The 11,876-nt window shown below is 47.3% G+C and overlaps 1 long non-coding RNA gene across 2 annotated transcripts; it reads left to right on the top strand.

The window, feature by feature from the left end:
* The first annotated feature begins 770 nt into the window (after nucleotides 1-770).
* Nucleotides 771-9,168, top strand: LOC125752687 (uncharacterized). 2 transcript variants are annotated; one of them, XR_007402794.1, is made up of 3 exons: nucleotides 771-913; nucleotides 3,508-3,614; nucleotides 3,855-4,297. It is a non-coding gene; the product is annotated as an uncharacterized LOC125752687 (long non-coding RNA). The 2 variants fall into 2 exon arrangements; XR_007402793.1 differs by lacking the exons at nucleotides 3,508-3,614; nucleotides 3,855-4,297 and adding exons at nucleotides 4,600-4,779; nucleotides 8,696-9,168 and having other exon boundaries at nucleotides 824-913.
* The last annotated feature ends 2,708 nt before the right edge of the window (nucleotides 9,169-11,876 follow it).

The following is an 11,876-nucleotide window of genomic DNA, read 5'->3' on the forward strand; positions in this document are numbered from 1 at the left end:
ACTGGCAGGTGCAGGCACAGGGGAGGGGCAGGTGGCACTTGTCCAGGACGGCGGAGGGAACATTAGCCTCAGTGGCAGAAATCCAGACCTCCGCAGGGGAAGCTGGTTGGAAGAGAGATGCTGACGTGGAACGTGGGATGGAGCCCTGGCAGGGTCTGCTGCAGATTGGGGGGCACGGAAGGAGCCCCAAGCATATGAGCTTTCTATGTGACAAGCAGGGGAAAGGATAGAGCATTGAGAAGAGCCCCTTTTAGGTGGGGAGGTGAGGAAAGAGGCAGTGAGAGGACCCAGTGGCGGCTCACCTCTCCCTCAAACGGAACCACACTACCCCAAGGTTTAGCTGGTAGGGTGAACCCCACCACTAGTGGAGAAAGAGCAGGTGGGAGCGCTCAGTGGTCTTGGAAAACATTCACAGGGACAAGGAATGTTTTCCCAAGTCCCATAAGGTGACCCCAGGTGCCTTCAAAGGTTTCAAGCCCCGGAGGGTGGGTCTGGCTTTGTACTGTCCTGGGGCAGATGCAGGGGAACAGGACAGGTAGCTAAGGAGGGGGTTCTTAGCAAGGTGATCCCCCCACCCCTGCAGCTTCTCTGCTTTGGATTCCGAATGAGCTTCTTGCCTTAGCACTTGAATAGAAAGTCAAGTCGCAGCCTGAGTCATGGCAGCCGTGAGGTACTCATGACCTGGAGGCCAAGGCTCTTGGCTCTAGAAATCATCTCCTTCAGCTTGCACATACCCTCCTGCTAGGACCTGGCTGGTGCCAGGACTTGTTTAGCACTGGCCTCCTCACTGCCCTGAGGTAACCTTTACCCTGTTTCCAGGACTTGCTCTGTCCCCTGGGGCAGGGCTGTTCCTTGCTTGCGGAACAAGGGAGTCACCTCCTCCAGCCCATGGTTCTAGAAGGAGCCAACCTGGGTAAGTCCCTGTGGTCTTTGCTTCTGGCAACCTCTGTCATTACAGAAGAGACAAAAGGCCCAACCCCAAAATTTCATCACCTTTCGCTGTAAACTAGGCCAGTTGTAGAATTATTTTAACAGTTTAACAATCCGGTAAAGGGGTTTCAGAAAAAGCTAGAAAGGGTTGTGGGTTGATTGTACCCACTGTGCAAGTTCCAAATGGTTACTGTCAACACCTTGATTTGGTTTTTGTATGAATTTCAAGCCATTAGACGTGAAGGCACGGAACAGCAGAAAGCTGGTTGTTGACAAGGAGGGAGTATTTATTTATTTTTTGACACTTGTCGTTAAGCAGAGACCAGTGCCCTGGCACTTCATTTTGCATATTCAACCAGTAAACTTTGATGTGAGAGCCTGCTCCGTGCCGAGCATATGGTGCAGGGTGTACAATAATAAACCTGATCCTGGATCTCTTAGTATTTTCCGCCCAGAGGAGTGATAGCTATTATTCAAATAATCACACAAATAATTATATGTAATTATATCCCACCGCAGATTGAGATAAGTACTCTGAATAAAAGGGACAGTTTTATGAAAAACAAAGCTAGTCTAGTGTACAAGTCAGGAAGAGTTTGGATCTTCTTATATGTTGAATTTGGAAACTGGGATACTTAGGCAAAAACAAGAAACTAAGTAACGGGGCTTTAAAAAAATAAGTAGGGATTCATATTTTAAGTATAGTGATATTTAAATATTAGCATAAATTAAGATGCCCGTCACTTCTCCATCCCCAGTAGGCCCTTACATGGTAAATGGAAATAAGCACGATAAGAAATGCACGAATGGAGACTTTGAAATAACCTGCTGTTCTCCAGGCACGAACTCATCTGCTTAGAGCCCTGCCAGTTGAAGTCACCCCCCAACTATCTCTGAAATGAAGTCAGGTGACACCCAGCTCTGGCAGTGCGGCAGGCCGGGAAGGCTCGCAAGACTTAGTGCAAATGCTGACTGCTATCTGGGTAAAAGGTTAGGGTAATGTCCTTTGTTTAAGGTTTTCTGAAAGAACGTAGGTAGCTAGCTGAAGTCTGCGTTAACTCTTCACCAATGGCGAAAGGCGGGTGTACAGTCTTCGCCATAACCCATTTATAAGACACAGTAGGGAGTAAAACCAGGATAGCAGTTAAATTCAACCAATGGGGGGCACCTGGGTGGCTCAGATGGTTAAGTATCTGCCTGGTTGAGCATCTGCCTTTGGTGCAGATCATGATCCCAGGGTCTGGGATCAAGCCCTGAGTGGGGCTCCCTGGTCAGGGGTGAGTCTGCTTCTCCCTCTCTCTCTCTCCCTCTACCTGTCCCCCTACCCTGCCCCTGCTGTCGCTCTCTCTCTCTCAAATAAATAAATGAAATCTTTAAAAAAATAAATTAAGACAAATGAATGGATAAAGAAGATGTGTTTTATATATATACAATGGAATAGTGCTCAGCCATCAGAAAGGACAAATACCCACCATTTGCTTCAACATGGATGGAACTGGAGGGTATACTACTGAGTGAAATTAAGGCCATCAGAGAAGGACAATCATCATATGGTCTCACTCATACGGGGAATATAAGAAATAGTAGAAGGGATTATAAGGGAAAGGAGGGGAACTGAGTGGGAAAAATTAGAGAGGGAGACAAACCATGAGAGACTCCCAACTCTGGGAAATGAACAAAGGGTTGCAGAAGGGGAGGTGGGTTGGGGGTTGGGGAGACTGGTTGACGGGCACTGAGGAGGACACTTGATGGGATGAGCATTGGGTGTTGTATGTCGGCAAATTGAACTTCAATAAAAACAAATGAGAAAAAATTCAACCAATTCTATGAGAATATATTACTGCCTAAGTATTATGCACAGTTTTTAATGTTAAATCAAAATCTGACTCTCAACTGTTTAAATACTCTCCAGGTACTTCTAGTGGGTCCAATCTATAGACACAAAGAGGTTTAGTATACACCTAGGGAACTTGGAGTTTAATTAATCCAACAATTTCCAGATTTTTGGATTTCACAGACTGATAAAATTTCACAAAATGATACAGAAGACCAACATAGAATTGCCAACTTGTTATTCACTCAAATAAAGTAATTAAAGCACCTGTTACTATCACCCCCCACGACATTATATCTAAAGTGAATTATAGCAAAATATAACAGCATTTTAACAGAAATAAATTCTCTTTATGAAAAACTTGTTTCATTTGGGGGAGGGGGTTTGCTCATTTCTACGTGGACCTGTGAAAAACAAAAACTTCCTTCTTCCAGTCCAGTACCAGCTGTTGCACTAGGATTTCAGAACCACTGATTTAATTGACACCTCTAACCTATTTTACCAGTAGGGGAAATGGGATCCAAGAGACCCTAAGCATGGCCCGATCTCAGGCGCCAGCTCCCCGTTGGGGAAGCACCCTGTGCAGGGAGAGCCAAGTCCAGTGTGCGTGCTGTCTGCCCCGTGTCTGTCCTTCCACTGATGGTTACTATAGTCCTGGGAATGACACAAGGAAACTGAATGGATTGCATTACAAAGTTGACTTTTTTTCCTTCGCTCCTTTTCCTGGTGTCTATCTCTGCTAGGGCGTGCACCCCGGCCCACTCTACATGGGCCTTGGAAGGCAGCTGGCATATGTCCTCCTCGTAAGGGACAAAGATCCTGGTACCTTTGGAGTCTTCCAGCACAATAGGTAACAACTAAGGAATGACCGGGTGGGATGGTCATGATGTGCCCCAAGACCACTGACTCCAAACACCTTGACGCCCAGACCCCTGAGCTCAGGGAATGAGTGACTTAGGAAGGACACCTGACCCCTGTCCTTGTTCTACCCATTCCCGAATGCCTAAGGGGACTCGTCCAACAGACCACAATCGCCAGTAAAAACCCCAGGCCCCAAGCAAAGACGAGACTCGTGCTCCTTTCCTTTCAGAGTCTCCTGGACGCTCCATCCATCTCTATACATACATCTTCAGAAAACTCTGCTTTTGCCTCCTGCTGGCTCACATCTGATTCCCATCCTTCATCCTTCAAGCCAAGGACCCTCTTGCTGTTCCTGTGCAACCCTTCTGGGTCCTGGGACCCAGCCCGAGCCTGCCTCCAGGAGGAACCGTGAGGGAGGGATGGATGAAGGAGGAAGGTGGGGCTCCAGCCTGTCCTCGGGGTCCCGTGTGCCCTGGTCTGGACTCTTCCTCAAATCTGGCACTCCCTGAATTTCACATAACCGGTAGCTGGGTATGCGGATCAGCCCATTGGGAAACGTTTGGTGTCCTGCAAATTCTTTCCAGTGTCCACTCCTCTCCATGAAGATGGGGCTTCAGGAAGCATAAACTTACTGCTGATGTTTTTAGAGAATTAAAACTTACTTTGAAGCAACCTGGTATGCTTATTATTATTATTATTTTTTTTTTTTTTGCAATGTTAAGGTCGATTCTAAAATAGATAAAAATTCTCTAATCCATGGTGCTGGTATGATGCAAGTAGAAGACTTCATTTGGAAATTTTAGTTTTGAGCAACAGAAACCAACTCTGGTTTATGTAAAGAGAAAGAGGCTATAGTAGAAAGGATACTGGCCAGTTGACGGAACTGCCAGAAGGACTAAACAATTAGGCTTGGGAACTGTATGGCCAGGAACAGCTGCCAAAAGCATTGTCTACAACGTCTCATGTCCCGACAGGCACCAGAGGCTGCCTAGTGCCGGCTGGAGGTGTTTCTGGAGCTTGTACGGCTGCCGCCACCCAGCACCGAAATGGATCTTGCCTTGTCCCTGCACCCCCACGTTGGTAACGTCCAGTGGGTTGGGACCCCGATGGGCAGAGCCTGCATCCCTGCCTGAGCTGCAAGAGAGTCTGAGAAGGTGAGCCTCTGGCATTTTCTTCCATTGCAGGGTAAGGCAAGCTTTGTCTCAAAAGGTGAGGGCGTTCCTGAAATGTAGGCATTTAGATGTGGGGCAGCCAAAAAGAATAACAAAAAGAATAATTTCTGCTCAGATTAACTTCTCAGGAAGTTGGGGAAGCAGAAAACATGTTTAATAGCAGTAAACGAAAACGATTGATTTGGGTCCAGGTTTGATATTTTCTTCCTGCTTTAGAAAAATCCCATCCTAACAGATGCTCAGATGCTGTTCGTGACCGTCTTTTTCTTTTTTTTTTTTAATTGGAGTTCAATTTGCCAACATATAACATATCACCCAGGGCTCATCTGGTCAATTGCCCCCCCCTCAGTGCCCATCACTTAGTCCCCCAACCCTCCGCCCACCTCCCCTTCCACTACCCCTTGGAAGTTGGTTTCCCAGAGTTAGGAGTCTCTCATGTTCTGTCTCCCTCACTGATATTTTCACTCATTTTCTCTCCTTTCCACTTTATTCCCTTTCACTATTTTTTATATTCCCCAAATAAATGAGACCATATGATGATTGTCCTTCTCTGATTGACTTACTTCACTCTGGTCCATCCACATCGAAGTGAATGGTGGGTATTTGTCGTTTCTAATGGCTGAGGAATACTCCATGGTGTATATAGACCACATCTTCTTTATCCATTCATCTCCCAATGGGCACCGAGGCTCCTTCCACAGCTTGGCTATTGTGGACATTGCTGCTATAAACATCAGGGTGCAGGTGTCCCGGCGTTTCATTGCATCTGTATCTTTGGGGAAATCCCCAGCAGTGCAATTGCTGGGTCGTAGGGCAGGTCTATTTTTAACTCTTTGAGGAAGCTCCACACAGTTTTCCAGAGTGGCTGCACCAGTTCACGTTCCCACCAACAGTGCAGGAGGGTTCCCCTTTCTCCACATCCTCTCCAACAGTTGTTTCCCGTCTTGTTCATTTTCCCCATTCCCACTGGTGTGAGGTGGTATCTCATTGTGATTTGGATTTGCATTTCCCTGATGGCCAGTGCTGTGGAGCATTTTCTCATGTGCCTGTTGGCCATGTCTATGTCTTCTTTGGTGAAATTTCTGTTCATGTCTTTTGCCCATTTCATGATTGGATTGTTTGTTTCTTTGCTATTGAGTTTAATAAGTTCTTTATAGATCTTGGAAACTAGCCCTTTATCTGATACGTCATTTGCAAATACCTCTCCCATTCTGTAGCTTGTCTTTTAGTTTTGTTGACTGTTTCTTTTGCTGTGCAGAAGCTTTTTATCTTGATTAAGTCCCAATAATTCATTTTTGCTTTTGTTTCCGCCGCCTTCATAGATATGTGTTGCAAGAAGTTGCTGTGGCCAAGTTCAAAAAGGGTGTTGCCTGTGTTCTCCTCTAGGATTTTGATGGAATCTTGTCTCCCATTTAGATGTTTCATCAATTTTGAGTTTATCGTTGTGAAATGACCATCTTAGGACAATCCATAGTGACTTCTTGGAATTCTTTTTTCTTCAGGGAGTGTGTTGAAGCCCAGAGCCCCACGGGGGCCTGCTGGGGGGTGGAGAGGTGGGGGGAGAGGCAGGGAAAATAGGGGGTTTGGGGGGCAGAAGGGAGAGGGGCAGGGGGGGAGAAGGGGGTCTGGCACTCCCAGGCCCTGCAGGCATGTGTGGAGGGGCTGCCCAGGGTTGGTGAACCATAGTGGGGGTTCCTCCTTCTGGGGTTTCCCTGCTGCCCGTCATGTGGTTCTGTTTCCTTCTCCTGCTCAAACCCCCTTTCCAGTCACTGTGTTCAAAGTGTGCACGAGTGGAGAAGTGTGATCTGGTCAACCGTGAGCATTTCCCAGGGCCGGAGCGGGGCCCTAGGCAGGAGAGACAGAACCCTAGTCTTTCCCAACATGGGATTTCAGCAGCCGTTGACACTGGACCAGGCTTCCAAACCTTTCCACTGAAATGCTCCCTAAGGCTGAGAGTGAGAGAGCAATCCCCAGGGACGGGGATGGGGATGGGAGGAGGTGTCGCCCCAGGAAAGACTAAACAGTTCCTTGGACTCTAGTTTGACCTTTCACGTCCATGCCGATGGCAAGGTGCCCATGACCTACCTGCGCACAACCTGTTGCTCGCACAGCCCTTGCCACTGAGAAGTAGCCAGTACTTTCCGCATGGGTGAGGTGGAGGTTCTGAATGCCCCGGAGAGACCTCTTGTTTGGAACAGAGTGGTCAGGAAGGGGCTTGAGGTCAGAGAGGTGAGCTCAGAGAGGCCAGCTCTGCTCCATCCTGATCCCCTGAGGGCAGTTATGTGTACCCACGGAGTGCACCCCTGCAGAGTTAGTTATATAAAATATATATATATATATTTTTTTTTTTCTCCCCAATGTGGATCTAGCCTCAGCAGAAAAATGTGTTGCTCTGGTGTTTGCATGCCCTTTGGTGCAAATGTGCTCACAGGGGTGCAGCGAGCTGCAACAGGATCTGCCCGGACTGGCACAGTGTGACCCAGGCTCACCCTTCCTTGATCCTTCTCTTCTCTTCTCTTCTCTTCTCTTCTCTTCTCTTCTCTTCTCTTCTCTTCTCTTCTCTTCTCTTCTCTTCTCTTCTTTCTCTTCTCTTTCCTTCTCTTCTCTTCTCTTCTCTTCTCTTCTCTTCTCTTCTCTTCTCTTCTCTTTCTCTCTCTTCTCTTCTCTTCTCTTCTCTTCTCTTCTCTTCTCTTCTCTTCTCTTCTCTTCTCTTCTCTTCTCTTCTCTTCTTTTCTCTCCCCCCCCCCTTTTTTTTATTGTAAAACATGCCTAACATAAAATTCAACACAGTAACCTTTTAAGCCTGGCACTGAAATGCGTTCCCATTGTTGTGCATCGGTCAGCACCATCCATCTCCAAACATTTCTCAAGCTCTCCAACTGCAATTTTGTCCTCATTAAATCTTACCTCTTCACCTCCCCCCACCCCCCCACCCCCGCACCCCTCCACTCCCCACCCCCGTCACCTCTGCCTGGGGCAACCCCATTCTACTCCCTGTCTCTGTGAAGCTGACTACTCTGGGTACCTCACACGAGGGGAATTACCCAGGATTTGTCCTCCTGGGCTGATTACCGGCTGGCCCCTGAGTCCGAGTGGGCTGGACTTTGCAGAAGGCATCCTCAGTTGTCCTACTGGCTGGTACTGGCTGACGGTGACCAGCCCCTGTGGGTGGGAGTGGATGTTTTTCCTCTGAGAAAAATGGATATTTGTCTTCCTGAAGAGAGTTTAATCCCAGAGTAGGAAAGAGGGCGACAGGAATGAAGAGAAGTAAGAGTTTTCTCTCTGGGGTTCATGTGGCCTTAATGACAGGGTGCATGCAGAGCCACCTGGGGAGTCTCACTGCTGGGGTGTGGGTGCTCCCTGGAAGCCCACTGACAGCTGTGTGGGTGACCGCGAGGGTGGCTGAATCTGGCTATGGAGCCCTGCAGTGCACAATGTCACCCTCTGGGTAATGCTTCAGTTGTCCCCAATCTCCAGTGACACTCAATTGACAGGCAGCGCACCATCTTATTTGAGCTGTGGGGAATGAGAGAGGCCTGGCTGTCCCTCCCATGAGGCTGACTGCGGGTGGCATTGGTGGCCACCAGCCAGGGGCAGTGGGGCCCAGTGGAGCAGGTATCTCATGAGACTGTAGAGATCAAAGATCATCATGGCAGCACCTCAGGAAAAGAAAAAAAGGGCAGCAGAAGCAAAATGATGTGTTCTAGAAGATGGTGAGGCAGCGCTCTTGGGAATTCTTAGAAATTCCAGCAATCAGCCTGCTGTGAGCTCATAACATCCAAATTTTGGTGTGAGAGGAGAATTAGAATTTTCTCTTTAGACAGGCTTGTGAGATCAGAGACACCCAATGAAGCATGTTTGACTCAATATGATGACAAAATGTAACATTCATTTCCAGGAACTCAAGCTGGTGCCCAAGGAAGATGTGCCGTGTAAGCATCTCCATCACCCCCGGCCCTTGTGCTTGAGGAAATGCAGGGCCCTGGGCTAATTACAGAGTGACATTCAGATGGAATCTTGTGCCCAAAATATGAGAAAGCTTGATTGTACAGTGTGTCGTCTGTTCCATTTTTGTGTGGCTGAAGTCAGAACACACGTTCTAGGGGCCCTAGACTCCTGCAGGCCTGAGCGAGCCTGAGCATAAGTCAGCAGCTTGGAAGGAGATACGGGGATTTAAGCATGTAGTGAATATGCAAGCTATAGAGTGGACAATAAAACCATGGAAACTGGATTTTAGTATCTACAAAACCTGACGGGTTTGAAGGTCAAGTGTCCACAGAGAATTCGTAGCTCCAAGACACTTCATGGCACAGGGATGCGGAGAGATTGCTAATTGTGTGCTGCAAAATCATAAAGGTAATATTAATGAGAGCCTCTTCCCATGATTCCTTATTATCCAAACTATTATCCCAGCTATTAGCTCCCTTTTCTCCTTACCCTAGGCCTGCAGGAGAGGTTGGCATAAATTATTACCCGTCTTTTATGAGTGAAGAAATTAAAGCCCAGAGAGATGAGATGATCTGCCCAGACTCTAAAATTAGTCTGCGACTAAGGCAAGGTGAGAGCTCGTGCGCCTGCTTTTCCTCCAAGGTCATGCTTCTCACCTGGATAGCTGTTGGTACCAAACCTCTCTAGGTTTGTACAACTTTGCCAACCTCATAAACAACCTCAAAATCTTTGTAAAGCCTGCTGGTCTGCAAATGGGCCTGTTTCCATCTCACAAATCAACACATGTTTTGAATGGTGTCTCAGAACCACGTCTTCCGAGAAGCTTCTTTAACCACATGACCCCAGGCTGCACCCAGAATGGGTACCACACCACTGAGCACGTAATTATACTTTTTCTGGAATCATTGGCCACTTGCTTGCCAGTTATAGGGTGAGTCTGCTGAGGAATGGACACCCAGTTACACCCCACACTCCTTTGGAATTCCCTCGAAGGAGGTCAGGCTGGGATGGGTGATGCTATGTCTCAGGTCCCACGTCCAGAGATTCTGGTTTGGTGGTTCGGATGAGGCCAAGAGCCTGCTCTTTTAACAGACGTCCTAAATGATCATAATGCGTGTGGGCTGGTGCCCACACCATAGAGAGTGTTGGTTCAGACCTTCATTCATTAATTCAGCAAGCATTTACTGAGCACCTACTATATGTTCAAGGAGCTGGAGAAGGAAGATCATTGCTCTCCCAGAGTTTACGCTCTAGAGGGGGAGGCCGCCATAAACATGAAAAGAAACAAATAAATAGCATACTACAGTAGTAGCAATAAGTACTATGCAGAAAATGAAATGCAGCAAGGAACAGAGAGGGTTTGGAACAAGCAATGGGGGCTGCTAGTGTAAATACGATCACTCTGGCCCAGGACTTGTATCCCATAGTATCCACATCACTCGATGGAGTGGGACTTTGGCTCAGCTCTTGTAGAGAGAAATGCCTGCTCTTGCCATGGCAACTGCCCTGCCTTTCAGTGATGTCACATCTAGTTTCTAAAGATGAAAGATAATATAAAAAATAGCTTAGGTAAGTAAGTTGTATAATGTTTAGACTTTGGGTGAGCAAAGAAATAAATGTTTTCAGTTGGGTGCATCTTAAATGTATGTAACTATGTAAGAAAAAAAAATATATGTAGTTAAAAAGATTGTAGGATATTTTTCTTCAGTTACCTGCCAGTTATTTCAAGGGAATCCCCTTCATTTGGGGGAAAAAAAAAAAAAGGATGAGGGCAGAAAGGATAGGGTCCCTTCATGGTACCAGGAAATATGTGTTAGTCAAGCTTTGAGCGAAGAAGAGCTAGGTGACGCCGAGCGGCGGCTGTCAGGTCTCTGGCAATCTGTGGGAATGGCCTGGGACCTGTTGGTGAACTCACACAAATGCTCTCTGCCCTCCTCCCTCCACACACACATGTCATTTGTGTGTCTGAGCATCTTTGTAAAGCCTTTTTCTAAGAATGCTTAAAGAGGGAGCTAGAGAGCATGCCCTAAACCTGTGCCCTGGGTCTGTCATTACCTCCTGGGCACTTTTGCACCAGCAGGACAGCTGACTGGTACTTTTCCTGAGGGTCATGGAGGGAAAAAAATCTAGCCTGGGCCAAACCAAGGAAGCTCCTGTTCCAGGAGCCTAGGATGTGCCAGGTGTTGGGGAGCACAGGTTCCCCACTTGGCAGAAACCCCACGCAGAAGGCGCTCTATCAAGGTGCCATTCCTGACCTCTCCAGCAGCTCATCCTCTCCTCCCCAGGCAGGCACACACCGCCAATGGGGGTAGGCACGGCCTCTGACCTAGTGGATGAGTCAGCCAAACCCTGGTATTCCCTACTATGAAGGCCGCTCACTTATCAATATGAATCGTGTTCTACAGAGTCAACGTGCCATGAGAGAAGTGTCATTTTGATCACTAGCTGCCTGTGCAGTATGTTTGTCTCTCTTAATTGCTTCTAAAGGTGGGAGCAGGTGTCATCTGTTTAACTCCCCAAGCCCCAGCAGTGGGCCCTGGGTATATAGTAGTGACCCAGGTGGGCAACTCCATGTCTAGCTCAGTATATCTCAAGCTCAGCTGTGGAGGACCAGGCCTGTATCTTCACAAAGTTGTGCACCATCACCAGTGTCCAATTCCAAAACATTTTCTTTACCTAAGAATGAAACTCCACACCCATTAAATGGTCACTCCCCACTCCCCACTGGCCCCTGGCAGCCACTCATCTCCCATCTGTCTCTACACAGTTGGATGACTGGATGGATCTGGATGACTCATATAAGGGGGTCATATGATACTTGGCCTTTTGGGTCTGGTTTCTTTCACTCAGCATGTTTTTAAGGTCTATCCATGTGGTAGCATGAATCAACACTTCATTCCTCTTTATGGCAAATAATAGTCCATTGATATACTACATTTTGTTTATCCTTGGACATTTGGGTCGTTTTTAGTTATTATGAATGATGCTTCCAAGAACATTTGTGTACACGTTTTTATGTGGACATATGTCTTCAGTGTTCTTAGGTGTATACTAGGAAGGGAGGGGCTGGGTCATATGGTTACTCTGTGTTCAACTTCTTGATGAATCACCATCAGCTTTCCAAAGTAGTT

Source organism: Canis lupus, chromosome 16 (genome assembly GCF_003254725.2).
Source record: "Canis lupus dingo isolate Sandy chromosome 16, ASM325472v2, whole genome shotgun sequence".
NCBI lineage: Eukaryota > Metazoa > Chordata > Mammalia > Carnivora > Canidae > Canis > Canis lupus.